The 24,284-nt window shown below is 40.8% G+C and overlaps 1 protein-coding gene across 1 annotated transcript in view; it reads right to left on the bottom strand.

The window, feature by feature from the left end:
* GMDS (GDP-mannose 4,6-dehydratase) overlaps positions 1–24,284 on the bottom strand; it is a gene marked incomplete at its 3' end in the record, with an annotated part of 432,088 nt that overhangs the window by 2,025 nt on the left and 405,779 nt on the right. The gene's annotated exons all lie outside the window — the stretch shown is intronic.

The following is a 24,284-nucleotide window of genomic DNA, read 5'->3' as shown; positions in this document are numbered from 1 at the left end:
TTTTTAGAAGCTGCAGCAGACATTTGAGGCCAAGTCATGCAAAACCGCGTCAGCTTGAGGGATCCCCTGGAGGGTCGTGTGAATATGGATTGCAAAATCTGGTTTGAAATGGGAAAGACTCCCGCTAGCTTTGATAAAATTTGGATCAGACCCTAATGTGCTCATGGAGGTATGCCTTTTATCTGGAGTTTGGTTTAATTTACATTATATATGTGTGTATATATGTGCCTGGAAACAAGGAAATCCTTCCTAAAATAATAATAATTTTGGTATAAAAACAATTGCCTTTTATTCAGTCCTAATTCAAGCCATTAGCTAGAAGTGTTTTAATACCACTTAGTTTAAGTCATAAAAGGCATATCATAAAACTTAGAGTTTCATTTTTATAAATGCTGTGTAAGTAATAAATTTACATCCACAATCTTTATATCAAAAACACCCTTTGAAACTGAGCCTATCTAGGATACTGGCTTCCCATTAAAAAAAGCCAAAACAAAACAGGACTGGGAAGAACAGAATGAATTGCGATCGCCTGCTGTACGTAGCTGCATTCTGCTTTTGAACAGCTTGGGAGCAGTCTTTTAACTTTCTTGGACAAACGCTTTTTGCTAAAACAGTTTATCTAAAAAAATACTTTACCTAATTCCAGCCCTTCATTCAAAAACATAAACACTCAGCTGCTGAATAGGCCAAAATAAGGTTGAGGGGAGGTTGCAAATCAGTAAAAAGTGAAGTTATTTGCATTGCTGGATTATACATAGAGATAACACAAACAATTAGTGTATTAAATCCATTTAAGTATTTTAAAAAAAAGTATTTTTCCTTTAAAAGTTCACATGCTTTCACAATGATGCAGTAAAGGTATTATGGCATAATCTGTGAGCAAAAAAAAAAAAAGAGAAAGAAGATTTAATATATATGATAATACAAATTCCCCAGCTGAATTAGGTTAAAAGACTTTAAATGGCTTTGCTGAAGAAGTTTGCGTACTTTTGAGAAACACTACTTTGTAGTTAGATTTACTTGAAAATAGCATTATGGACAAAATGCCTCCTCAGTATTTTTTAAAAGGTTCTCTTATAGAAGGTACTAGGTACAGAGATCAAATGAAAACATAATATTAACACCATATTACATCTAAATTCAAGGTTCGATTGTATTCTTCTTAGTCAAAGTTTCAACACTGAATGGAAATGATGACTGGAACAAAGCTATTCCTGATTAAAGGATTGTATTGCAGTCATGTTTCCTGTATTTTTCTACAAGTAGCTCATAATATGAAAACAATAAGGTAATTACAATAAAATAAGAATATTAAAAAAAAGCTCCTCATGGAACAGAATGACCGCTTGTTTATATTATTCAAGTCTTTCACTGAAACCAGAGATGCATCTGTCAGGCTTCCAAAGGGAAAAAAATAAATCACAGCCAAAAAAACTCTGGCATGCCGATCATTAAAGTGTATTGATTTTTCAGTGTCAGGGCTTCACTTTCTGGAGGTACAAGCAGATCAGAAACCAAAGAAAGAAGAGGTGAGGTTCCACAGGAGAAAGCTTGGATTTTGTTTTTTGGGGAGTGGGGATGTGGGATGGGGGGTGAGATGGGAGAGTCTTCTCAAAAGAGCTGCTGCTGAATGTAAACTGCCCAGTATCCCTATTCCTGATGGAAAGGCACCTGATGAAATGACACCACTTCATGTTTTGTACTCCTGCAGAATAACTTTTTCTGTGTGTTACACACCGACAGGAAAACAAAGTCTTCGACTCCGTGAAAACCCTGGGGATTTAGATCCTGAAAACACCGACTAAGGCTTTGTGTTGTTTTTTACAGTACTCAGATCATGAACATAAAATTAAGTCTTTGATTTTGCTTACCCATTTTGGGAGGAACAAGCCCTTATTCTCCATGCAAATACAGTTAACATAAGTGAATAGTAATGACAAGTTTTACCTGCAAGCTAAGAGTTGGAAACAACAACAACATTTACATCCAGGTAAATATTTAAAGGGCATGAAGATGGAACAGGCAACAGTCAAATTCTCTTTTGTCACTTAATATGAGAGTAAACTCTCTTATGGCTTTTTACGCCCTTCACTCTCATAAGACTGGCTCTCAGAGAAAAGAATATGTTTATCCAATGTGAGTTTTTCTGCTTTACCTTTTCTGTAAATGAAGCTGTGTAACTGTGTAGAAAATACCACATTATTAATAAATCTGATGTTATGATGATTCGGTTTTATGCATGCACACAAATATATACAGATAAACAGAGAGAAATTTGTTACGCAATATGGTAAGGCATTTTAAAATTTGGTTTTAAAACCATGAGACAAATGTAAAATATTTTAATGTAAATATCACATTTCCCAAGCTCTTGTTCCGAGTGTCATCACGACTCCTATTTTGACTCATGCAGTGATTGATCTGGTTTCACTGTGCAATGTATCACTGTCTCATTCAATTAACTTTAACTGAAAATTTAAAGCCTTGAGACAATGTGAGAAAAAAGAGATAGCATGGCCTGAAAGAAGGCCAAGGCTTCCTTTATTACTAGAGCTCAGCTGATTCCCTTTAAAATGTGCCTTCACCGAAGCCAGCGCTGAGCGCCAGCTTTTGCTCTCTCTTACACCAGAATAAAACTGAGATCAAGTCCTCAGTAAAACACCTGCGATGGAATCGTGCCCAGCTCCGCTCGCTGCAGCAGAGACAAGGCTTTACCTCTGAAAATAAACAGACTTGATCTAAGCACACAACAGTTTTACTGCATCTGAAAAGTGGCCAGGGTTATGTTCACAATCTGCACGACCGCTTGGAAGATGACTTGTTACATCAGAGCTCCCATAAGTAAAGAGCACAGACCCAGCTCGGTGGGCATGTTTCGTCTTGCACTCTTCTGCTCGAGAAGTTTTGTCAGGAAGGATTTCAAGAGTCTAGGGGCCAAAGTTTCCTGCAAACCCTGCTTGTGGGGTGTTTTTTTTTTTTTTTCCCCTTATTTCCATCTTAAAACGGTCGCCTTTCAGCTTTAACTCATCCCATTAAAAGAAAAAAATCAATAAACATAGCTACTTAATTAGGCAACATTAGCTTGCAGTTTTGTGTTTTCACCCTTACATCTCAGCCTATATATAAGTTTGTCTTATGAAATAGTCTCCTCTTCTGTGCACTTTTTGGAGCATTTTTCATAGCAATTTTGAATGAGGGTTCATGTAGCACATGTCAGTAGCAACGTCAGCCCCACGGCGTATCTGGGTATCTGCTGCAGCTCATGGCTGGGAGAACAGCCTCGTTAAAGTGTGTGTTGCAAATAGGCAGGAGACTGCATGCATTGCTCACTAGGCAGTTCTTCTACCGACACCCTTATCCTCCAGTCCCTGGTGTTCTCCTGCACTTGCCACCAGGCCTGGGATATTGTGTCTTAACCCAGACACGACATTGGAAAGCAACTTCTGTGACTTCAGCTGAGCTATTCCCCGTCCGCTCCATTAAGAAAAGTAGCAAGATCTCACTAAATCAGAGCTGTACAGCCTGTAAATGTGCACCTTGCTGGTGCAAATTTCAATGCATGGTTCAGCTGAGCTCAGATGAAACCCCAGGAGGGGTCACAGTAATAGGCACTGCGTCTGCTGTACTCCGTAAGTGCTTATGGAGATCCACGAGGCAGAGAGCACTGGCTCGATTTCTTTGCAAAAGGGTAGTGTTTGTTATAATATCTATAGTAACAGGGGAAAAAAATAGTATAATTATTAAAGCAAGAGACTCCTATCTCCACAGTAAATACGAAGAGACTGCAGATAAAACATGTCAATGAGCAAAGCCCAAGCCTAACAAGGAACACAGTAAACATCTTCAGGAATTTAAGAAGAGCTGTAATGTGTCGCTCAGTTTTCATTTTTTCTTTCCACTGTTCTTAGAAAAGCAAAGTTGTGGAGCAGTTAGGGTACCAAGGGAATAGAAGAATGCCAGTGAATTTGGTTCCTGATCTAAATTTGTTTTAATGCAGCATGAACAGACTGCTTTCCACTCTTGGGTCAGCAGTCTTTTGCAGAAAGACAGTATTGTTTGCAAAGAACCACAGGAAAAGTCAAAAGGCAAAAGCAACCAATAGACTGAAACTCACGTATGACAAAATGCCATTTAAAATAAGAGGCATAATGTTTTTTTCGCCTAGCATGTTTTCCTGTGCAAATCCCCTCCCTGTTCAGAAAGCTCCATTTTTACTAAAACCATGTCGAGGGGGAAAGGGAGGGGGAAGAACAACTTGAGAAAAGGGCTGATTCTGCACGGTGCTGAGCCCCTGCACATCTGATGGACCTCGGCAGGCTGCAAGTGCCGGGCATCTTTAGGGTAAGGTCTTATTTCGGGATGCCACTGTACTCCAGCAACGAGGCGTCAACACAAGCCGCACGGTCAATAAAACCCGAGCACAGCCTTCTCTTTTCCGCCAGGAACCAGGGGCGTTAGAACAGCGGCTTTATCTTATCGGTTTGATAATCTTTAATTTGACCAGTTTCCAAAGGGTTAAGGCAAATGAACTCGGAGCAGCAATAAACATTAGGGCGATAATAGCAGTAATGGAGCTCCTCTCCCTCCTCCTCCCCTCCCTCCCCTGTGCCTTTTCCACCTCGCCGCTGCCTATCAGCCCAAACCAAAGCTGAAGCCAGGCCTCTCTTTCAATGACAGGGGGTGATAAGAGACCCGAAGAAAACAGCAAGCTGTCTGGTCTGCTCAGGAAGTCGGGGACGGCCGCATTGTCCATGCGTGGGGCCACGCGGCGGCCGGAGGCCAGGAACAATGCTCCGCTCCGGGGAAACGGGCTCGCTCAGCGCTGGCTCTGGCAGCCCCGCCGACACCGCAGATAAAATGGCGAAGCCAGCCCCGGGTGCCGGGGGAGCCCCGTCGCCAGGCCCTGATCGCTTTGAGGGAGCCGGTGCCCCGGCGAGTCACAGAATCACAGAATCAGAATCACGGAATCACTAGGTTGGAAAGGACCTTCAAGATCATCCTGGGAGGAGAGCGCGTGCGGACCCCAGCCGCGGTGCAAGCGCCGGCGGAGCTGCAGGGACGAGAGCCCCTCGCAGGGCTGAGCGTTAGTCAGACCTATCAACTTGCCAAGTGAAGCCTGAGAAAACGTCTTGGCCAGTGCTGTCCCTCGAGCCAGATAAAATTCCTCCCGAATTACAGCCCTATATCCCTGAAACCAGCGCTGAATTTCACGTGCTTTGGATCTGGAGCCGAGCTCGCTCAACAGGAGCCGTCCTGCACGGGGCCCGGCGCAGCTCCGCGCCAGGGCGTCCTGCTGCAAGTCGGGCCACGGGTGCTTTTCGGGGTCCCACGCGTGAGGCAGGCTGAAGGGGTTCCCCCCGCAGCAGGGAAAGCCCCGCTGCTGCAAACAGCAAAATTCCCGCAGCTGGCTGCGGTGAGGCGGCTGCTTCCCTCCCTCTCGGTTTGTCCCGAGGCCCAATTCTGCACCCCTGGGAAGACCTGGAAGGTGTTCCCCAGCTTGGATACAAGCGTAATTGTAACCTCAGCTCAGGGCTCTGCCGAACGCCAGAGGCTTCTGAATGGCGAGATCATTTCTAGTTTACAAGAATGCCCCTGCTGAAAAAGCAGAGAACTGGAGGAGAGGAAGAAGATCGAAGCCACTCCACTTGCCACGTACAGACCATAACTGTGATAGTTCAGGTGTTAGCACTGGACACACAAACACTTTCTTTCTGCTATGGCATACCCAGACATCCAAACGTGTGCATCACAGCTAAAAATCACGTTTGCCAAAATGCAAACTAATACTTAGATGCTGTATGTTATTACGAACCAAACTAAGCTTTTCCAACTCTTCTAAGAAAATAGAATTGCTCTTTGCAAATGCTGGTGAAAGGCGGTACCACTCCCATTGGCCATCACTGCCCTGTGGCCTGGCTGCTGGTAGGAAGTGATGGGTGAGCTGAGCCTTGCATGCTTCAAGCTGACCTGTGCATAAGGAGGTATCGGAATAACCCACATCTTGCATGACATGGGTTAGAAGCATTTGTGCATTTTCTCTTTACATCAGAGGTTTTGGGGAGTTTGTATGAGCATGTTTCTTCAGGCTCCCTGGCCAGATGGTGGCAAGAACGTGTGTGTTACCTTCACATCACTGAAAAATCAAGACCCTGTTGAGGGATGAACCTCTTTCATATGGGTGGAGATCAGCTGCATTATAGGAAAAGAACAGGTTCCTTCTGTTTTCACTGGTACCTCCAAGTCCTGCTTTTGTTCACTATTAAATGTGTTTGCTTCTTGCTTCGCTGCAGCCTGTTCTCTACTCTGACAACAATTTTGAGGGGGAGAGTAAGGTAATGTCTTCACTGTACATGGTTTTATTGCCACACACAGTATGTATTATTTAGGCAAGGGCATGGTACCTTTTAAAATTATTAAATGCAGTTCTCAATTTTTTTAATCCACTCTGGTTATTTTTCTCATTGCTCCCTACTCTTCACATTTTCTGCAAACATCAGGAAATCACTCTGTGAAGCTGTTTGATTTCAGTGGGGTTTATTGTGCAGTAACGGCTGCATTTCTTACTGGAAATGGAATATGGCCCCTTGGGTTAGCTGTCTTCACTGACTGACATGTCAAGATGAATAAAGAAACTGATAACCCCAAAAATCCATGCTGCAAGGCTACTTAGTTTCTTCTCTTCTTCTGCTGGAAAAAAATAACAACTTATACTGGAAATGTTAATAGGTTTAGTTATTGCTAGTCAAATTCTGAATGGTAAGCAACAAACCAATAAACATTAGGACAGTGATCTTGTATTCTACCTACAGATATTTATCCATCTACCTTTAGAGCATTAAGCAGCAATTTAATGAATGCAGGTCTATGATTAGCAGGATATTAGAATTCATAGGATAAATTCTTTATTTTCTACAGGATGTGTTGCTTGTGGTGATTTTACTGCCCCTATGGATAGTCACATCTCTGAAAAAAATCAAGGCATTTGTTATGTTAACATCAAAATTATATTACCTTTTTTTTTGGAGAGGCGTGCTGTTATACTCGCCCTAATAGAAGTATTAATTTACTCAAAATGTCATTTTTCATCTAAAGAGCATGTCTTGGGAAAACTCCAACCCACCTGTAACAGGGTTGCTGTCTTTGCCCTGTGTTCATCTCACTGCTCTGAGGGCTTGGCTGTGACTCAGGTCGGGCTGGAGAGATGACACTCCTTTCCTTACCTGTTATATTGTTATATGAACCTCTGTCCCCCCGAAGCTTGTGATAAGACTGGGGAGGGGGAAGGACAGAAAGGGGACGGATACTTCTCTCTTCCTGTCTTCCTCTGCGCTATGGATTAACTAGTACAAAAAGTTTAGCATGGGGGATGGTTAGTCATTTCTCACTGTTTGAAAAACAGTTGTAAAATACTCCCTCCCTGACGCACGGGGGATGAAGAAGGGAGCTGACACTTCTCTGGACAAAGCAGTTACATACTGCCTTTTACTGCTAGCTGTTTTTTTGAGAAGCAGCCTCCCTCTACACGGTCATAAACCTGACCTAATTTATGGGACGCATCACCTTCCCCTCCACCCCGTGCTGCATTCCAATTTCTCACTAAAACCCCCATCTGATTTGAAAACCCTTTTCAAGGCACAATATATGTGAAAGGCTTAAAGGGAGCTCATGAGCTGAGGCTTTGTTACCCAAGGAAAAAAAATTCAAACACAGTATATGGAGGGGACTCAGAACGGGATACCATGGGGCTCCTGTCCGCAGGAGCAAGGCTGTCCGTGCCTGAACACCTCTAGTTACAAAGCAAGCAATGGTCCACAAAAGGGTTAAAATAAAACAAGGTAGGATAATTTCTGATTCCGAGTACGTCCCAAATGTATTCTCCAGCGCACTTGATAGAGAAGGAAGTCCAAGCAGTGGCCTTTCACATGACATCATAAAAGCCTAATTTATCACCAGCCACCAAACATCTAGAAAATCATAACATCCTTTCAGGAAAACCATGTGCAAAATAATCAGATTTACTTTGATGAAAGCTTTAGTGCTTGAGTCCAAGTAGGACACTACAAAGAATAACCCTTTGCAGGTACTGACATACAACAAAGCAGGTCACATTTAATGCTTCAAACTCACGCTTTCTCCATTAAAAGGTTTATGCGTTTCCTGCCCGTAAACAAACGTATTTCTATTCTGCATGTGTGTGCAACCAAGTCTGCTAAGATAGAGCACTGGTCACTGGTAAGTCCAGGCAAGGTAGCCAGCTGCATATTTCCTTTACAGATGAAAAGCATGCTATAGCTGCACATAAAGGCGTTGTGCTCCCCACTCCCTCGTCCCACAGTCCCTTGGAAGCGTGTGAGGGATGAGGGCTGAGTATTGCCGCAGCATCTCACAGCGTTTGAAAGGATAAAGCCCTCCCAGCGCACTCAGCATCACGGCTACGCGGAACCGAGGGGTGCATTCCACCTGTCAACCACCAAAACACTCTGGAAAAGACCCTCCCCTCTGTCTACCCAAGGCTCTCACTGTTCCAGCTCTTCTACATCATCTTTTTTTGGTGGCCAGCGTAACCTGTCTTGATGGAAAAATACTGCTCAGCAAGCAGTATATCTCCGTAAAATCAATTGGTTTCACATTTGCAAATGAAATCAAACAAGTCCACTTTTTGTGTTGATTAGGTAGACAAAACAGACGGCAAAGCGATTAATGAGTGGCTACAAATATGGTGTTCAAGAATTTTTTTGTCTGTAATGTAAGTTGGTGTGTGTTTAAAGACGCACAGATTCCAATAGCCATTCAGTTCACTGATCCTGCTGCTTGATAATCTGACCCTTAGGCTCCTGCTGGTCAATGGCCACAGGTTCTTCTGGTCTGACTGGAAAAATAACCGGATTTTCCACACCATTCTTGGTAGTTTGTTGTTGCATGTTCTCTGATCTTGGTTAATAAAAATAACTTCCTATTACATTTCCTGCACAGGAAAGCCCGAATAAAAAAGTTTTTTCTATTCTATCTTTCAGTTTCTCTCAGAGCAGACATCCAATCCACCACAACATCTTCCAAGAAATCAACAAAATTAATACAACTATTTTTTTTTTTTTTTTAAAGATCAGTATTTTGTTCTCTTCCATCTTTCCCTTCCTTGGCATTTAATTTCTCTCACTTTTCTTACTGTTTAAATCTTTCTCATGTTTTGGCTAATTTATTTTCCTGTAAAATCCCATTTATCTCTTTTCATCGCAAGACATTTTTCTTTCCTAATTTGATGTCTCTCCCAACCTCTCTCTTTCACTCAAACTCCTCCTGTTTCTCTTTTGAGCATCATTCTCCAGTTCCTCACAAACATCCTCTTAAACCTAGTCTTACCTCACCATCTCTCCTTCATCTTCAGAATACGTCACCTCACACTGAGATTTTGTTCTTTTTTCCTAATTTCTGCTATAGTGACCTTTTCACTTGAATATTTTTCCATTTTTTCTCCAGGTATTCTCTATGTATCCTCACAGACTTGTTCTTTTTTCTTTTCCAGTGGTTCTCCATCACATACCAGTGAGAGCTTTCTCTTCACTCACGTTCTGAATTTCATGTAGAATATTGCAGGGTTTGGGAGACAATTTGTATTACCACTAACACAGCAGAGGCTTGCTGACAGGGCTGAAACTATGTTGAAATAAATTTTCAAAAAGCAAAAAGATCTCCTAAGATTACAGTGCCAGTTTCAGTAGGGATAAAAAGCAGATTCATTTACTGCTATTACTGTTCACAGTAGCTGCCTATAGAATTCCACAGATTTGGCAGTACGTTCGCCATATATACTTTAAAAGCATGCATAATATGATCTGTTTCTTTCCAAAGCATCACCAAATGCAAATACCACTTCTTGAAATCTGTCCTCTCAATGACCTTCTTCTCCTAAACACTTTCAATTAAACAAGAAAGGAATTTTTGATCTGTTACCAAAGAATTCTTCATTATTTCACCCTGCAGCAGTCAAATATGAAAGAGCATTACAGAAGGAAAACAGTTAGCATTTTATAATGGTCCTGCCCTGCTTACCAAAGCTCCTTTAGTTCCACAATTAAAAAGCAAGCAAACTACTCAGATGTACACAGCAGTAGGCATGGGCTCAGAAGACTCCAATGCTTTCACCTGTATAACATTTAAAATGCAGGATGCCTCATCCATCACTTGATTCCTTTACAAGGAGAGCGTCTCTTGAGACCATCCAAACAGGACTTGCCTATTGCCAGGTTTTGATATGAAAGACAGAGCTGTTCCTCAGACAAGCAATCCTATTTTTCATTCATGTTTTGGCAGGGCAGCGATGCTCAGGTAAGGGTGCCGTCGTACATTGCACAAACACAGAAATGACAGCCCCTTCTCTGAAAGTCTATCAAAGTCAAATATCACCTCCTGGAATGTTCTATTGGAATTCATCTACGGCTCGCATCTCTTTTCCAGTGCAGGTCACACAACAAACCTTATGGCTTGGTCTACTTTGATGTATTCCAATGTAACAGGTGATACGTATGAACACATAAAGCCAAGAATGACAGAATTGTCAGGTATCTACTGAGAATCTAAAAAGCAGCTGAAGAAAGCTGGAAGGCAGCTTCATTCCACTTGTAACCTGAGCAAGACTTCAACTAGATGTAATACCATTTAGACAAAATAGAACTGCTTCACAGTAGCACCACAATGACTATGAAGGACCACCAGAGAAGAAAGATACCAATTTTATATAATTAAGCAATAGTAATGACATCATAGTGACCAGAAAGCACTGTCATCCCCTTTCTACAAAGCTGGGAGGCAGGATGATTTAGGGACTTGACCAACACCTTGGAATGAGAGGGAGGAGCAAGAAGAGAACCCAGGCTGTACCCCACCACTTCCTTCTGATATATAGCTTACTACAGATAAAACAGCCAAAGCATTCACATCACAGTGCATCTGGCATGATTCGCCCCGAGTAAGTCCTTGCTGTTGATTTGTAGTGAGCAGCCCCCCAGCAGCAAACTGCTCCAACGGTGAGCGGACGTATAGCACCTTGATGCAGCAGGTGACTTATTTAACCACGTATTTCTTGTTTGTCTGAAGTGCCACTCTTATTTCTGCCCCCGGGTTTTCTTTTATAGCTTCTTTCACATAAAAATCAAATATTCACCCCATTAATATTAAAAAATTATCATCGCTTGCTCAGCTTTCCCCCTCCAGGCCCCTATTATTGACTTGGGAGTAACAGAACTCCTGAGTTTATTGGTTTGTCTTCTGTGCTCTAAAGACTTAATTTTCACCTTTTCAAAGATTTTCTCTACTTATAAAAGGTCAGAGCAAAAACTTGTCAAAAAGTTGATCCTGTTTAATCACAGGATCCCAGAACTTTCTGCTTTATGAAAACAAACAGGAAAAAAAGGATAATACGATATTAATTACAGGGTTGGCAACACAGAACAACCCAAAATTTATTTCACTTCACTGTGAAGGCAAGGATTTACTCTATCACTTGCAAGGAAGGACCCTGCAGTGCACTGATACTGCAGCCTACAGCAGAAAGTTTTCCTTTTCCCCTGATTACATTTTTCACTCCTAAAGACATCAGACTTCATCAAAACTTTTTAGAGGTGCATCATCCCATGCATTTAAAAAAAGAAAAAAATAAAAGCAGTCAAACTTATCACAAAAGCCGCTCAAGACTTTATAAACTTTTACCGAGGTATTCACAAACTAATAATTAAATCTCCGCTTACTATTAGAAAAATATCAGAAAAGACTTTACGTTCTGATGATGTACTACTACCTGTTCAACAGTGCTACCCACAACCTCTCACTGCAGTGGCACACAACTGAAGCATGAAAAAAACAAAAGCTTTAGCATCCAAGAAAAACCCAAACCAAAATAATACTACAGCTTCTAAATGAACTTCTAGCACATGGTATATGGCAGAGCTGCTAATTTCTGTGGTCTTAAGGTTTGATTTGAAAATATAAAGACCGAAATTGCTCCCTGATACAAAAAAAAGTCATATTAACCTAGATGGTCTGCCTGGCAGTTTACGCTAAAAAGACCTAAATAAACCAACTGTATCCTTTTAAACTAAAATGGTATATATTTTAACAGCACATACTGCAGTAAAGTCACATGAATTTACTATTCCATGCAGGCAGTGAACTGAGAGAGGTCTGACTTTTCGTGGCATTTTTTTGGCATCGTTTGTATTTAAATAATAACAGTCAGGATAATTTTCATCAACATGAAAAAGAAGTTCAGATTTAATCAAGAGACAGCACTGTCTCCTGACACTGCTTTCTCTATGCTTGCTTGAGCACGTAGGCAGCAGCTGGCACTTCTACAGCTTGATCGTTACTATTGCTCTTCAAATTATGCCTGTCACACAGGTTAGGAAAACATGAGTAATTAAACATAAACAGTGTCATAAAATAATAGTAAGAAAAAAATTAATAATCATCCAAAAGAGTGTTTGGGGCACCTCCCTAAACCACCTTGGATTTCTGCCCCTTCTGCTCAAAGAGTTTTCCTCTGTGTACTTTTTAATTATTTCCTTCATGAGTCCTTTAAGGCAAAGAAGTTTGTAGAGGTGGGAAAAAAAAACATGTATTGGAACTGATGAGAACAGTGATATGCAAAAAAGAGAAACGCCAATTAAGTATTCTCTGAACTACTGCAGTCTGATTTTGAAAAGCTTATGGCAAAGTCTTAGCCTCTCTATGATACTGCTAGTTCAAGATGCATGTATTTTAAATGCAAAATTTCAGAAGCTGCCTGTTCCTTATTTGAACCACGCACTACAGCTGGTCACTGGGTGCATCTCTCTTGTATCTCTCTTCTGGCACATCACCTCATTATATCAACTTCAGTATTTAAAGGTCAATGCAGAAATGCTGCAGTCCTGCAGCCCCAGCAGTACATGTACACCTCCTCTTGCTCGAATAGTCAACCACCAAACTCATTCCTAGCTCATTTCTTTTACAAACCAGCGTAAAACAACACAGCAATGAAGACTGAGACTTTGGACCATGTTATTAACAATCCTAAGCAGGTTGTTGCAGCCTATTTTTGTGCACGTGGTTACTGGAACTGAGCAAGCAATTCTGGTAATTGCATACAAAAATGACCAGCTACATGAGTAACGGGACATTTGCCATCTGCAGTTATCATTGTGTAGGAATTGTGTGAAATGTGTGATCCTTCGTGTTAGCAGACATGCAAATATTAAGTAAAAAGAATACCATTTTCAGCTGCTTTATATCCAGAATAGTTATTCACGTATCTAACAAAAAGGTGCAACCAACTTGATTTACTCCTACTTGGTCCGTGTTTTGCATGGGTATGAATTAGACGAAGTACAATGTAGGGGAGACTCATGCCTGTCTACACGAGAAGAAAAATAAGTGCAGCAACATACATAATGTTTAAGACATTCAAATCCACATATGAAAAGCACTTTTAGAGATGGTTCTTGTTCTCATTGGGTCATTTTTGCTCAGGTGTGTGCCTTAAGTTATGTATTTTCATACAAACTTCAGCACCTCTTTGAAATAAAGCTCTTCTTCCTACCAATCTTAAGTGCTTCACTTTCTATATTCCAGATCAAAATTGTTTAGCTTACTGCATCAGAGGTGCTGACTAGTGTACTAGAAGTATGCCAGCAATTCAATACACCTGCTCAAGCTATCTAACAGAATACTTTGGCGAGGAATTCCCGTTTCAGGGGAGGAGGGACTTGCACATTCTCATGCAAACTCCCACTGAAATCAACAGGAGCCTGGCCAAGCAGCAACTGAGTGGGCTAAATACAGCTGAGCTTTGTAATGCTCATCATCACTGCTGGTAGCATCCCACCAGCCCAAACTCACAAATTCGACACTAGGAAGAAATTAACTGTCTGCATCTGCCACTATTCCTGCTCTTTATAATTCTCCTTGACCTAGTCCTCTTTCCGCTAGCTTGACCATTAAACTCAACAGCAGATTCTCTCCTTGACTTTAGGGTTTGGTTTAAGCTCTTTTTTCTCAGCCTCAACAGATAACATAGGATGTGTACCCAGCTTGGTTCGTTTTTGGACCAAGTGTTCTCAGACATTCTCAGTATCTTCAATTCATGATTCTTTTCATCTTCCCTTTGATGCTTTTCTACTACACTTTTTTTCCTTTTTCACCATTACCTTCCTCCCCATCTCCTTAAAGGCTCCACCCCTTGTCTTCCTATTCCCCAACTCAGTGCAATCCCCATCTTCTGCTTTCCTAAGGCTTTTCTACGGGTCACACATATGAATATATACACTTCAATCTTTGGTCACATCTCTGGAGAAGGTGTTCTAGAGAGTTAAGTTGGCTCCCTCCACTAATCAGCTTTCCAGCAGAGTTTGCTTGCCAGGACTGAGGCAAATTATACTCAGATTCATTAACTAAGATATAATAAACTCCATTTATTATTTACCAATGTGCCATATGTGGCCAAAAAAAAAAAAAAAAAAAAAGGTATATGAAACCAGGAGATCCTCTGGCTGGTTTATAGACCCAAAGTCTTTCTGGGAAGGTCACAAATCTCCAAGATATCTCCACACATTAAGTTTTGCACTTGGATTTCTAATTTAACTGAAAGATGTGTAAAAACACATGCAGTCAGACAGCTCCTTGGCTATACATCTAAGGAAACTCAAAGCATAAGTTATTACTTCCAAAGTCAATTGTAACTTATGCTCACTAAATTGGCTCCAGATCCACCCTTTTCAGACAGTAGTATAGGAATAATTTATTCTTTTGGTGAAAAGCACCCATTTTAGCTAAACCACACCCCCAGCTGGGAGTCTCACCATCAGAAGTGCCAAAGACAGAGGGATTCAGAGGCGCACAGGGCTATTGGAGGCCAGCGGAGCAGGGGTGAATAAAACACGGTGTGTAATAGTGTCTGTCAGCACGCTGAAACGTATAACCTCTCCCTAACATAGGGGGTCTGCAACACAAATCCGAGAGGAAAATTTGTTCCTGTGGTTCAATCATCACGTTAGACGAAGAGGTTTCCTTGCTTTTAACATCCATGCAATTTATACCAGAAGCCTTACGGATAGTGGTGAAACCATTGCAGCTTTCTGGGGACCTAATGTTTTGATCTATGCCCTCAACGTGTATCTTCTTGTCTCCCATCAAGAAAACATTGTACATAAAAATGGCACGAGGGGTTTGAAAGCTGTAATTTTAGACATCTAACCCAGATGCCAAGTTAAGAGCCTAACCAATGCAGAGATACAAAATGTATGTAAACTAGGAGCTTTTGTTTCCCGAATTACACAGGAAACTCGAGTTAAATGACTTACATGAATTCAGCCCCTTCCAATGGCAGCAGCGACACGAAGTGATTTGCTCCACCAGAGAGTTAACTTCCCCATGAGAGATTGCTTCACTAGCTATCTACAGAAACACTGACCTACATACCTTGCAAAGGCTTTTCTTTCCCCAGGTGAACTCCTGCATCACCAGCTACCCAACAGGAACCTCCTTGTATGAGACCTTTAATAGCAGCAGCAGCTGCTGAAGGAAAGGGAACTGCAGAAACACACGTGTTGCCAAACTGTGCATTTAAATGGCAGGAGGAGAAACAGATGGGGAAATCACTCTTCAGACAGTGTTTACTAGCACAATCAGCACCTGAGGCAGCACTTATTCAGGTGCTGAAATTACAGAGGTAAGTTTTATGATGAGAAATCTATTCCTCATATGACAGCTATATTTCTCATCATGGATCATAAAAAGCAGATGATCCATCAGATAACTACTTGATTGTAACGTGCATCACAATAAAACTGTCAACTTTCTGTTTTGTTTTACGACCCTGGTTACATCTGGAATGCTTTCAAGAAGGATGCTGATGTTCGCTTTGCGTACAAACTGACTCAGGGCACTTCTGGATTGCTAATAATAAGAATAATGAGAAATGATAGCAGAATTACCTCCAATTTTGCTATCAGGAAGATCACTATATTACCACCAATATAACTTTATTGAATATTTTTCTTGGACTGGACCATAAAGAGGATTCTTAATTGTCTAACACCTTTCTCTCCCTTTTCAGTCAAACAAACTATTCTTTTCAATCCTCTATTTCCTCTTGCATTACAGCTCTTTTCCATAACTACTAATTCAATAATAGTAATGATAGTAATAGAAGAAGTATTTGTAGTAACTCACATAGTTCCATATTTCTATAACAACAGTAATTTCTTATCTTTACATAGTATTTGTTGTCAGGTCATTTCTAATGCTTGTCCTCTTAAAGGTAGATAAAAAGATGAAACTACTTTTCCAAGGTTACAGAGCAAGCCGCAAGTAAAACTCCTGATTTATCTAAGAGTATATAGTGGAAATGCAAGATTTGCTGTAATTCAACACCCCAAAGAGACATGTTACCAAAAGCAATTTTAAAAAAGACTTAAAGATCTGCTCTTGAAGATTGTTGTGATCTCAGCAGAGCATTAAAATTGGAAAAAAGTTGTCCTTACTGATGTGCAGTCTGCCTCTTTTCTTGGCAAGGTTACAACCCCATTAAACAAAACAAAACAAACTAACCCTCCGGTCTTGCACAACTCTGCCAGGAGGGCTTGCAAGTTCTCTGGACAATTGAGGTTGCTCTTAAATTGTGGGGTTGATCCATCACATGTTGAAATCAACAACACTGAACCATAGCTCAATATTCAAATCAGTTCTGCATGGAGGAATAGCATTTCTGCAACCGGCCAGGACATTGAGTCACTTCATTCTTGACCTTAACCAAGTGGGTTACAGCAATATATACTTCATATTGCCCTGCAAAAGCTCAGCTGTGCTTGGTATTAGCGAAGACTTTAATTTATTCCAAGTACGAGACTTCAGCCATTTTTTTTCTGACTGCATGATAAAATTCAGATGTTTTAAAGAGATCTTTCTTCCCTACATGTGCCCACCCAAGCAGCAGCAGCAGGGTTTCTGCTAAAACCTGATAATGAAATTTGCTTTTGGAGAAAGACCAAGCATGGAAAACTTTAGTGTAAATAACAATTGTTTCAGAAAATTATGAGTGCACCAGCCTGGGGCAGGGGAGTTGTAAAGGAACGTATTTTGCGAGCTCAAATTCAACAGACCTTATCAAGCTCCCACCTTCTTAATGCACCATGAGTACAGACCCTTAAAATATCTTATTGTATAGTCCAGGTCTCCTCCACTGCACTTATGGTGGTCTGACCAGACCTTCACCCCAGATTTCACCCTTACTCCAAGCAGCAACAGAGAACTATTTAACCTGCATCTATAAACTTATTTCTGGCCCAGTTGATGGGGAATCCAGGCTGTACCTCCATGAGGCTCGTGAACTCATACACCCTGGACTGAACACCAAACTCCCACTGTGTTTTGCTCAGTTACAGAAACATATTTTTCTTTTGCAATAGTTCCAGTAGAGCTACAGCCAGCTCCTAAGGGGACTCTAAGTGGGAGATATCTGTCCCCAAAGCCAACTGTGCCTATGTGTCTGGTAAATCACTGAGCTACTTGCACTGAGTAGCTAGAAACAGAAATGAAGGGACTGAGCCCATCTTTTTCCTTTATCTTGACCTACAGATATTGGGGAACAACATGGAGGAAGAGAAACAAAGATTAAATGACGGAGAAAAGTGCTGTGCTCTGTATCCATAAGGACAAAATGGGCAGGGATAGGGACTGCACTTACAAAATAAATGGGATGTCTCTCTGTTGCAAGGTAGGTGTTCTCACTGAAGGTCCTAGAGATGCTTATGTGTCATTAAGATGATGAAAGGAGCTTTAACACCTGCCTGGTTGTGAGCAAACAATGCCCCATCAAGACCTAGATCATGCTATGTGTAATAAGGTATTTATCACATGGAAACCAATGCACTGGAGGGGTGAAGTAGGGATGAATTACCGAATGGAAAAGAGAGAGCAAGCAATACATCTTCCTTCTCCCTTTTTTCATTAAAATTACTGTATTTAAACTAAGGGGTGTAACTAGAAACTGGGAGTGAAAAAAAAGCACTGAATGTCTTACCTGTATCGACAGAGGGTAAGCAAGATGCATGCAAATATTGCCACTGTGTTACTACAATCTTTAGGTTATCTAATAGGACTATTATTTCATCCTGCAGATGAAGCATTGCTATTTCAAGTTAAGAAATATTTCTATTTAAAAATTCATATTTCATTGTAAAGTTAACCTCTGAAAAACAGGCCTATATTTACAGAATTAAGAAATACATCGGAAGCACATGTTTTTAGATGCTTCTGTTACTGCAAGCACCAGCTGTCAGAAAAAAGAAAAAAATTAGCCACCTTTCTTTTTCTTCAATACGGTTATTAATTTTTGTATTCCAGTAGTTCTCTACGGTATGTAAGCAGTGTCCTCACATGTAGGAAGACAGAAACTTGTGTGTTTTATAAGCAGAAATTCCTTTTGCCAGAGAATTAAACTGTGATTTGATGGTTGTTCTATAATGCTTTTACGGAACTTGCCTCCGTTTATCTGCTTACGTCTTTAATTGTTGATACGATAAAGGTTTGGATACTCTCTGATGAACCCCAAGCAAATGGAAAGAAATTTGTATCTTTTTAAAATGAGGATATTGCCTGATACCGCTTGCGGCTGGGAAGGGTCCTGTACCACCTTCTTAATACAACAGTCAGAATCTTTCTTTCATGATAGTTAATTTCACTAACAAGACATACATTTCAGTATCGTGAGATTCTGCACTAGAGTTTGCTACTACACTTTCTCCTTGAAGGCCCTCTTCCCACCCCTGCAGCAATATCTCTCTGCCAAACCAGCCCAATGTTCTCCTCATATTTTAATTGAGGCTAACTGGATCCATCTGCTGCATGACTCAGGGGTTACCCTGAACCTTAGAGAAAAGTCCATTCCTATGCCAGATCTCAGAGATTTCAGCCCTGCTTTAAGAGAATGCTGTTTTCTGTTAAAATTTTATATAATGGAAGTTTAAATTCTAGCACAGATGTTTGCACAACAGTGAAGAGCTGAACAAGACACTTGACGCATCTCTGCCAAGCAGCCTGAAGTCAAAGGTAAGGAACATATGGCTGCTACTCTCTCCCTCACAGCTTGCTTGCTTGTATTCATGATGCTGAAAGGTCAGTCCACATTTTTACTACACTTTTGTTAAGGCCTGGACCTGAAATCATGCTTTGGCTGTCACAGAGATTGTTGCTGTCCTTGTGTATTATGATGGGTAGTGTTTACAAATGTCTGCAAACAGAGACTGGAAATACTTATGCCAATTAAGTGTTTAAAATGGGCACTAATATGAGGAGTAATTTCTACTTCTCATTGCTGGCAGCCAAAAAGAGGGCAGCATTTAATAAGTAGGACCTGCGAGTGGGTGGGAGTGTGTGGGGGGAACAATGCTCAAACAAATTGGAGCATATGATTACTTTTTCATTGGCAACTGAAGAATCACAGTATCATCTTGACATAGCTTGGCCACTGACATATTTTTAACTGAGGCATAAACACTAATATCATATTACTTCAACTGCTATTATAACATTGCATACAGTAACTCCTGCTGATTTAACAGTGCTTGGAAAAAATAATATAGCATTTGACTCCACGGAATAAAATTCTTCAAGATCCTGGCAATTAGTTGAATGAAGCAACAGAAGCAACAAAAATACTAAAAGTGCTAAATAACTAATGGGAACCAAACTCAAGCAGCTTCTCCTATGCCAAGAACCATAGAGACCTGATTTTGATTTTTGGCAGTTCTGCCCTTAACAGAGCTTCTAGTGGTTTATATTGGTCTAAAAATTAGGATCTGTTTCCATGAGTTCAGTCTTGTAATTCTTCCTAAAATGCAGTTTGAAGCACTAATGAATCCAAATAAATCATACATTTTGGGGGTACCACTGAATAATTTACTAAAAGTGTGAGAGGCATTTGGTACGTGCTGCTAAATGTCTTGGTCTGGACAAATCAAGGGTGAAGAATTTTCAAGTCCCTGTCAAGTGCTGAACTATTCCACTCGGCACTAGAGATCTGTCTTCATACTCTCCAAAAGGCTGAAATGCAATGACAAAGCACGGTGGACCTCTCCAAATAAATCAGCAACAGAGAACAATGGTATGAGACAATACTGCAAGACAGTGTTGCATGCAGGGAGTATTGCTGGCCTTGAAGTCACCTCTTGAAGTGTGGTAACACCCTAGGGTGTCTCCTGCCATTGCATCATTCAAATATGAACTGGAAAAAACCAAAAAACAATAGACCTTTAAAGAAACCTATTTTCAGCAAGGAATTATGAGTAGATGGAAACTGGTGGAGAAAGGACTTTGGTTTCTGCAGCTTTAATTCCCACTTGAGTTCTATGTGTGTTCAAAAAGGTGGCATCTCCTGAAGGAAATGCAGTATGTTAGGTCATTGCTCACCTTATAGTCACTTCATCATCCTGGTGAGCATGTCTCACTTCGGGGGTCATCTACAGACAACCACAGACAACTCCCTGAAGGAAAGTGGACTTTGGTCACTTTTCTCCTGTGTTGCTCGCATGGTCCTGTGGGTATCTGTGGCTCCGATCCACCATGAAGTTTACACTAGAACTTGTATAAACCCTAAGGTGAATCTAGCCAAGTACTCCAAATGCCTTAATTCCACTGAGCAAATATTTTCAGATATCATCCTAACTCAAAAGTTTTCCATGTTTGATTCCAAATGAATCTTTTTTATAACAGTGTTTATATTTGGCTACCTGCCGAATCAAACCAACGGGTTTCTATGGAGCTACACTGGGAAGGAATTTGGCCTATTCCCTTTAAAAGATATTGTGCTTGAAAAGATGTGACATGTGATGCCAACTGGCTGTATTTTATCTTGAGTTGTTTCAGATAAATAGGGCCTGTTTTCTAGTAAGCTGAAGTACATCCATGGGACCACTGCTTCATGGGAAAAGGAGAAGAAATACCTCCCTTTCAGCTGCAGCCGTCTTACTGTGTTGAAACCCAAACACTCTGAATGGCACTGTAATCAGAAACAGCAGACACACAAGTTTAAATTATATGTCAGGTTTGAAATAGATGCGCAGTGGATCACTTTGATTAAGGGAGCCACATTTCACCTGCTAGCAACTGAGGATTGCATTCCCCATTCTTTTGCAAAGACAACTCTGACCGCGCCTTACGTTTGCTGAAATCATTACCAAGAACACCTACTCTGCTAGTGGAATATTGCACATGAACGGGGAAGTAAACTGCTCCTTCATCGTGGGTGTCCACTGCTAAACACTTGGAAGGGCACACAGCATGAAGCCCCCACTGCTGTGAAGAGCAGTGTTGTCTGATACAGAGAGACATGACACAACCAGTCATGGACACGGAAATAAATGTTTCATCAAACACCGTAAGTACGCCTAATAAACGTAAATGCTGGGACGTCTGTTTAAGCGTGATTTTTAAATTAGGCTTTAAGAATGTGATGAGCTAGCTTTGTTTTGCTCACATGACTTGCTTCCAAGAGATGCAGGTGGACATTTTTGTCCAAAGTCAAATGCCTGTGGAACTGGTGGATTTTGCTTTGTCACCTTCGTGCAACCAGGTACGTCTGACATTGTGCGCTACAGAACCAGAGCTGAACACCATGACTCTAACAGGTCAGGACCCTGGCTAGATTTCAGATACAAAGCTTGTCAGACCTTCAAGTATTTCAGATATATCGTAGACTGATCTTACATGATATGCAAGTTCATGAGCTCTAGCAGTTAATTGATGCACCAACTTCTTTTCCTAAAACTGATTCAAAATTGTGTATAAAGATACTTCATGGTACAGACTGGCTTTCTGAAGTCCTTAGAGGGGTTTACATTGATATAATTTCTTGTTAGGTTAAAAAAAAATAAACAAAACCACCCACAAACCAATAGGTCTTCCATTTAGCAGACTACAGGTACATTAATATGAGTGAAAGAAGAAATACACCCTGTATCAGAGTCACAGGATACAATCATGGGCAGAGATAGAATCAAAGTAGTAAAATGATAGAAGCATGTTTTAGCATATTTCTGTTTCACTCTTCAGGTTTAGTGAACATCAGCTGCGTATATAACGAAAATAAATTGCCTGGCTTCAGTCTTCATTAGCTAATGAAACGATACAAAGCTGTTGGAGTGTATGAAATACATATACCTTGTAGAGTATCAATAAGCCAAAAAGCCACAGCATCATGACAGAAAAAGATAACTAGGCAATATTTACACAGTAAGTGGTAGCAAGAAAAGACATGTTATCGACCTGAAGTTGTAGTAGTTCAATACTGTTCTTTACAAGGGGAGCTTAGGCAGAGTTGAAATATTACTTATTATTTGCTAATGTATGTAGAGTTGATAGAAAATAATTTCCCATAATAATTATTTTTATGATTCTTCAATTGTAATTTGTAAATAAATAATAAAGAAAAGCTTGCAACACACAGCTGTCTGTGGACCCTTGTCTATTAGCAATCAGCAGATATAGAGAGAGGCATTTCTATCTACAGAGAAAGTGCTTGAAGAAAATGGACCCGAATTATTTAATCATCTTTGGCATGAGAAAAAAAGGTCGCCATGAATTCTAACATTTATTTGCAAATATGCAGGCAGTCCTGTATGACTATTATGTGTATGATGTCAGCATGCTTTTAAATTGTAAAAAATATGAATGACTTAGCATATAAAATAACCCCAAGATGTCATTAGGAAGCTATGACAGTCATTCCCCCTCTAATTTTCCACATAAGACACCGACAGCCAAAATGGTTCTGGAGCAGATGACTATGAAAACAGAATGGCAGTGGGAAAGCCCTCCTTTTGAACTCGTGTGAGATAAAAGATAATTATACTGGCTTCACTGTTGTTTTTTTTTAACTGCTTGCTTAGCATACAAATAGTGCAGTCGGAATGAGGCTTGCTGTCACCCTGGTAGGCAGACAGGTACATCGGCTGTAGAAAATACACAGTTCCTGGCCTGTCTGCTTGGATTAAGATGGCTCATTGCATGTTGGGACCTGCACGGTCTTTGGGACACGCCTCTGTGTTAATGCCAAGGGCGGCAATATGCTCCGTTTCATGTAAATATGATACAGCTCTCGGGCTTCTGGCAAGCCGCCAGGGCAGCCCACAGCTCTCTTATGAAGATAATACTGCTGTGATATTCTACAGAGATCAATCAAAATGCTGCAGCCACTTTAGCGTCATCTGCAGCACGTGGGATTCCCCTAACCTAGAATCCTTAAGTATGATTAAGATTTATATATTTATTGTAGACACATGCACGTATGCACAAAAGACCCGGAGTGGTGTCAATAATTTCTCCTAACTGAAAGCTGAAAAGATGAAAAGACAAATGCAAAGACTTGGGATTGGATTTTAAATATATTGTGCAACAGGTTAGTGGGACCACTTCCACCACTGACAAAAGGGTCTGGTCCTGCAAATCTGTCTTGGTCACTACAGTTTTCTGGTAGTCCCTCTGTGATATTGGCAGGTTAATAATTTCTTTTTGCTTTTCCAGGCAAAGCCATCAGTTTCTCTAACATTAGAGTGGGTTGTCATGGAAATTAGCATACTACAAAATGAGGATGGTAAGTAACTCAATTTCCAAATGTTGTGTTCAGCAGCCAGATGCATTAGTGGATTTGGCAGTATCTGCCAACGCTTTTGCACATGAATAACTCTACTCACATGGTTTAAACAAACGAAACTAGGATAAAAGATATTCATTTGCCAATAGCAAATTACATTCGATTAAAAATACGAATAAGCCTGTACCAAATCCACATGCTTTTGTATCTTTCCCATATAATATTCAAGCATGAAAACACAGCAGACTATCCAGGAGCACAAGCTGCAGTACACTGAAGTAACTGAAAATGAGAGGAGTGTCCTAGAGCATGGGTACCTTTCCAAGAGCCTGGAGACCACAGAAGGGCATGTTGCAGGGATCTGGCCCAAGGAGAAAAAGCAACCATAAACCTCTCGCACAGCTCATGCCACTTTGGAGAGGAAAGAACTGTGTGTTAGAGCGGCCTTAGTCAACATGCCCAGCTCAGACTGAGGGGAACATAAAGCTGGATTAACCTACCCTTGTAGATTTTGTTACATATCTAGCTGTAGCTGGGGATACTGGTTACTCTATCCAGTGGAAGGCAGTCTGCTGGAAACATGATGTGAAACCTAAACAGGTTATTTCTCTTATTGTCTCCTTTGTCCGTCACATATTCAAACTGGTCCTCCAAACTCCAT

Source organism: Phaethon aethereus (assembly GCF_964289735.1).
Source record: "Phaethon aethereus genome assembly, chromosome: 2".
Lineage (NCBI taxonomy): Eukaryota > Metazoa > Chordata > Aves > Phaethontiformes > Phaethontidae > Phaethon > Phaethon aethereus.
This window is presented reverse-complemented; position numbering and strand designations above follow the sequence as displayed.